This window comes from Sapajus apella, unplaced genomic scaffold (genome assembly GCF_009761245.1).
Source record: "Sapajus apella isolate SASKATOON/1434 unplaced genomic scaffold, GSC_monkey_1.0 scaffold158, whole genome shotgun sequence".
In the NCBI taxonomy this organism is placed as follows: Eukaryota; Metazoa; Chordata; class Mammalia; order Primates; family Cebidae; genus Sapajus; species Sapajus apella.
In genome coordinates this window covers 2323851-2330267 of record NW_022437098.1, presented here as the reverse complement: position 1 = coordinate 2330267, position 6417 = coordinate 2323851, and positions in this window count along the sequence as shown.

Sequence of the window (6417 nt, the reverse complement as noted above, 5' to 3'; positions counted from 1 at the left end):
GCCATGTTGGCCAGGCTGGTCTCAAACTTCTGACTTCAAGTGATCTGCCCGCCTTGGTCTCCCAAAGTGCTCTGATACAGGCATGAGCCACCACACCCAGTCAGGTTTGAAATTTTTCTAACTAAAAAAAAAACCAAAAAGTCACTCTCTTAAAAATGTGTAGGATTGGCCGGGCACAGTGGCTCACGCCTATAATCCCAGCCTATAATCCCAGCACTTTGGGAGACTGAGACGGGTAGATCACGAGGTCAAGAGATCAAGACCATCCTGGTCAACATGGTGAAACCCCGTCTCTACTAAAAAATACAAAAATTAGCTGGGCATGGTGGCACGCGCCTGTAGTCCCAACTACTCGGGAGGCTGAGGCAGGAGAATTGCTTGAACCCAGGAGACGGAGGTTGTGGTGAGCCAAGATCATGCCATTGCACTCCAGCCTGGGTAACGAGAGCGAAACTCCGTCTCAAAAAAAAAAAGAAAAATGTGTAGGATCATCCAGAAGAGAAAATCAAGTAGAAGGAAACATTCCCTAAATGGGACAGCAAATTTTATTTGATAAAATGATACAATTAGATTTGCCACTTGAAAAGTTTACTGGAGAGCACGGAAGAGCAGGGTCCGGGAGATGGACATGCTGGGCAAAGGACAAGTCTGATTCCCAAATTCTGTACTTTAATTTTCTTGTTTGAGACAGAGTTTCACTCTTGTTGCACAGGCTGAAGATCCTGCAATGGCAGGATCTCGGCTCACTGCAATCTCCCCCTCCCGGGTTCAAGTGATTCTCCTGCCTTAGCCTCTCAAGTAGCTGGAATTAGAGGTACCCACTACCACACTCAGCTAATTTTTGTATTTTTAGTAGAGACAGGGTTTCACCATGTTGGCCAAGCTGGTCTCAAACTCCTGACCTCAGGTGATCCACCCGCGTCAGCCTCCCAGAGTGCTGGGATTACAGGCATGAGCCACCACATCTGGCCCACTTTAATTTTCTAAATATATTTTAATGTTATTTTGGCAGCTAGATTTAAGTCAGATGCATGCCTTTTTAATGTTTATTCATTTACTTATTTGTTTTAAAGACTTGGGTCTCCCTCTGTCGCCTAGGACAGAGTGAAGTGGCACAATCATAGCCTTGAACTTCTGGGCTCAAGCAATCTTCCCACATCAGCCTCCCAAGCTGTTGGGACTATAGGTGTGCACCACCACACCCAGCTAATTTTTTTTTTTTTTTTTTTTTTTTTTTTTTTTCTGAGACAGAGTCTCACTCTGTCACCCAGGTTGGAGTGCAGTGGCATGATCTTGGCTCAGTGCAACCTCTGCCTCCTGGGTTCAGCTAATTTTGTACTTTTAATAGAGATGGGGTTTCCCCACGTTGGCCGGGCTGGTCTCCAACTCTGTATCTCAGGTGATTTGTCCACCTTGGACTCTCGAGAGTCTCACTCTGTGGCTCAAGCTGGAGCGCAGTGGTATGATCCTGGCTCACTGCAGCCTCAAACTCCAGGGCTCAAGCATTCCTCCCAACTCAGCCTCCTGAGGAACTGAGACTACAGGTGCACACCACCACGCTGGGCTAATTTTTAAAAGTTTTTGTAAAGATGGGATCTTGCTATGTTGCCCAGGCTGGTCTCCAATTCCTGGGCTCAAACGATCTTCCAAACTTAATCTCCCAAAACATATGTAATATTTAATAATGCACAGACTGAAATAATTAATATATTAAATGTGAAAACAAATTGCCTTTCTTTAGATAAATATTGTTAAATAATCATTTGCTTTTATTTCTAGAAGCTGATTGCCTATATAAGGATCCATTTTAACCGGCCGGGCACGGTGGCTCACACCTGTAATCCCAGCACTTTGGGAGGCTCAGGCGGGTGGATCACAAGGTCAGGAGTTCGAGACCAGCCTAGCCAAAATGTTGAAACCCCATCTCTACTAAAAATACAAAAATTAGCTGGGTGCGGTGGCACATGCCTGTAATCCCAGCTACTCAGGAGGCTGAGGCAGGAGAATCGTTTGAACCTGGGAGGCGGAGGTTGAAGTGAGCCAGGATCACGCCATTGCACTCCAGCCTGGGTGACAGAGTGAGACTCCATCTCAAAAAAAAAAAAAAAAGGATCCATTTTAGCCTTCTGTATTTTTTTTCTTTTGTATGGCCCCTAACTTTGGATAAAATAATTCACTGCTCATTTGAATCTGCATTTAAAAATGGAAAAAGGCCAGACTCAGTGGCTCAAACTTGTAATCCCAGCACTTTGGGAGGCCAGGGTGGGTGATCACCTGAGGTTGGGAGTTTGAGACCAGCCTGACCAACATGGAGAAACCACATCTCTACTAAAAATATAAAATTAGCCAGGCCTGGTGGCGCATGCCTGTAATCCCAGCTACTCAGGAGGCTGAGGCAGGAGAATCGTCTGAACCCAGGAGGCAGAGGTTGTGGTGAGCTGAGATCGTGCCATTGCACTCCAGCTTGGGCAACAAGAGTGAAACTCCATCTCAAAAAATAAAAATAAAATAGTAAGGAGGAAATTAATAGAGAATCCAACCTAATCTGTCCAAATATATGCTCTGGTATGACTGAAGAGAAAAAAATATCATGAACAGAGAAAAACTTCCCACCACCTGAGAATTTAAAAGTATAGATCTGTCCTTTTTGGTCATTTCCGGTCTCCTCTTTCCTAAGGAAAACTTTGAATAAGAGTGGGAACCCAGTGCCCTAGGATTTCCCCACATGCGGAAGAATTTGTAAGAAGAAAAATCACCCAATATATTAGAATTGCTTGCTGGTTCTCTTCCAAAACCAGGAAAGTCGTTGCAAGAAATTTTCTTTCCAGCCACAACAGGAGATAAAGAATAAATTGCTCTTACCCTTCCACAGCTACAGAAGTGACTTGAAATTGATGCCTTTAATTTACTTCTAATTGTGTGGATAAGGGGAGCGTCAGACAAGGACGTCTTTCTTGTGCTGCAATGACTGGAAAGAAAACCATGTGGAGAGGATAGAGGAGACTGTTAGCTACCTTGGATTACCCTTACCCAACGATTTCCACTGATTATAACTGTGAAGCAGGCTCCCTCCCGCCTTCTCCATTCCTCTGAGGGAGGAGGCCTAGTGGGGTGAGCCTGGCAGCGGGGGCCAAAGGCAAGGACAACTTGGATCTGTAGCAAATGTTGCAGAGCCCAAGAGAGAACAGCGATGTTCTGTCTGAAGAAGAGAACCAAGCCTCCAGCCAGCAGAGCCCGTCCAACTCGGTCAGAGTGAGCAGGCCAGAGGTGTTTCCAGAACTGAGGTCTGGTGCCAAAGAGGTGTCAGAGATGGAGAGCGGCGAGAGAGAAGGAGAGATGTGTGTGAGAGAGATGGAGAGATGTGAGAGAGATGGAGAGATGAGAGAGTAACAAGAGGAGGAGGATGCATTAAGAGAAGGTTTGGAGACAGAGCTGACCAGGGAACCAGGCTTAGCTTTGCATGGATGGCATTTTTTTTTTTTCTTTTTTTGAGTTGGAGGTTGGCTATTGTTGCCCAGGCTGGAGTGCAATGGCGTGAGCTCGGCTCATCACATCCACTGCCTCCCTGGCTCAAGCGATTCTCCTGCCTCAGTCTCCTGAGTAGCTGGGACTACAGGTGCGCACCACCACACCCAGCTAATTTTTGTATTTTTAGTAGAGATGAGTTCTTACCATGTTGGCCAGGATGGTCTCAATCTCTTGACCTCATGATACACCCGCCTCGGCCTCCCAAAGTGCTGTGATTACAGGTGTGAGCCACTGTGCCCGGCCGGATGGCTTTTTTTAAAAGCCTGTTGTTCCCATATCATCTTTTTGAACGGTGGTTATAAAAACGTATATAATTTAAACTCATTGAACTAACATTGAAAATATTTTATTGTATGTTAATTATACCTCCATTTTTTTTTTTTGTAAAGTTCATTGAAAGTAGACACAGTAGGAAATGTCCCATGGTTGAAATTACACTTAAAAAGAAAGAAAATGAGCTGGGCGCTGTGGCTCACGCCTATAATCCCAGCTCTTAGGGAGGCAGAGGCGGCAGGATAGCTTGAGCCCAGGAGTTCAAGACCTGCCTGGGCAATATAGCTAGACCACATTCTCCCTACATAGACAGGAAAAAAACCAAAAAGAAAAAAGAAGAAGAAAAAGAAAGGCTAGTCAAATGCAGTAGTGAGATGATGAGAAAGAGTAGAGCAAGAGCTCCACCCTGTAACTGCCTGCGAACAATCAACTGAGGTAACTCACTGGCTTTGGGGCTGCTGAAATCACAATTTTTTTTTTTTTTTAGATGGAGTCTCACTCTGCTGCCCAGGCTAGAGTGCAGTGGCGCGATCTCTGCTCACTGCAACCTCCGCCTCCCGAGTTCAAGCGATTCTCCTGCCAGCCTCCTGGGTAGCTGGGATTACAAGGATCTACCACCGTTCCCAGCTAACTTTTGTATTTTTGGTAGAAATGGGTCTCACCATGTTGGCCAGGCTGGTCTTGAACTCCTGACTTCAGGTGATCCACCTGTCTCAGGTGGATCGAGTTTACCCTGAAGAGAAGTTTAATAAATGTTCATAAGGTCTCCTTTCCACTTAGAAAAATGAGGCGATGAGAGACTGCATTGCCCAAGAATTCAGAAAATAATAAGAGACTTTAATTTCAAAGTTCTATATGGTCTTGGTTTAAATAAAAGTACCTCAGACATAGCTGATTCTGCTTTGTGGTCAGATTATAAGAGGTCTAATTTATTTTGTAAAATTAGGCGTCCCAGTATCATGAGAAGCCAGAAGAAGACACTGAAATTATTAAGCACGATGATTTAAAATGCTCTCTCCCTTGTGAACCACGGAAGTGGAGATTTATGCTTATTTTTGGATTATTTATTTTTCCTTTCTTTTCTTTTTCTTTTTTTTTTTTTTGAGACGGAGTTTCACTCTTGTTACCCAGGCTGGAGTGCAATGGCGCGATCTCGGCTCACCGCAACCTCCGCCTCCTGGGTTCAGGCAATTCTCCTGCCTCAATCTCCTGAGTAGCTGGGATTACAGGCACGCGCCACCATGCCCAGCTAATGTTTTTTTTTTGTATTTTTAGTAGAGACGGGGTTTCACCATGTTGACCAGGATGGTCTCGATCTCCTGACCTCGTGATCCACCCGCCTCGGCCTCCCAAAATGCTGGGATTACAGGCTTGAGCCACCGCGCCCGGCCTCTTTTCTTTTCTTTTAATTGAGGTGGAGTCTCGCTCTGTGGCCCCGACTGGAGTACAGTGCTGTGATCTCTGCTCATTACAACCTCTGTCTCCAGAGTTCAAGCGATTTCCCCTGCCTCAGCCTCCCAAGTAACTGGGATTACAGGCGCACACCACCACGCCCAGCTAGTTTTTGTTTTTTTTTTTGTTTTTTTTTTTGAGATGGAGTTTCGCTCTTGTTACCCAGGCTGGAGTGCAATGGCGTGATCTCGGCTCACCGCAACCTCCGCCTCCTGGGTTCAGGCAATTCTCCTGCCTCAGCCTCCTGAGTAGATGAAATTACAGGCACGCACCCCCATGCCAGGCTAATTTTTTTGTATCTTTGGTAGAGACAGGTTTTCACCATATTGGCTAGGCTGGTCTCAAACTTCTGACCTCGTGATCCGCCTGCTTCGGCCTCCCAAAGTGCTGGGATTACAGGCTTGAGCCACCGCGCCCGGCCTAGTTTTTGTATTTTAAGTAGAGTTGGGGTTTTACCATATTGGCCAGGCGCGTCTTAAACTCCTGACCTCAAGTGATCCACTCGCCTTGGCCTCCCAAGGTGCTGGGATTACAGGCATGAGTCACTGTTCCTGGCCCCTATTTGTTTTTGTTTTCATTTTTGGGATAGGGTCTCACCCTGTCACCCAGACTGGAGTGCAATGGTACCATCATGGCTCAGGGCAACCTGGAACTCCTGGGTTCAAGTGATCCTTCCACCTCAGCCTCCTGAGTAGCTGGGATTACAGGTGTGAACCACCATGTCTGGCTAATTTTTGTGGTGTTTGTTTGTTTTGAGACAGAGTCTCACCCTGTCACCCAGGCAGGAGTGCAATGGTGTGATATTGGCTCACTGAAACCTCCATCTCCCGGGTTCAAGCAATTCTCCTGCCTTAGCCTCCTGAGTAGATGAAATTACAGGCACACACCACCATGCCAGGTTAATTTTTTTGTATCTTTGGTAGAGACAGGTTTTCACCATATTGGCTAGGCTGGTCTCAAACTCCTGACCTCGTGATCCGCCTGCTTCGGCCTCCCAAAGTGCTGGGATTACAGGCGGGAGCCACCGTGCCTGGCCTAATTCTTGTATTTGTAGTAGAGGTGGGGTTTTATCATGTTGTCCAGGCTGGTATGAAATTCCTGGCCTCAAGTGATCCACAGCCTCTGCCTCCCAAAGTGCTGGGATTACAGGTGTGAGCCCCCGAG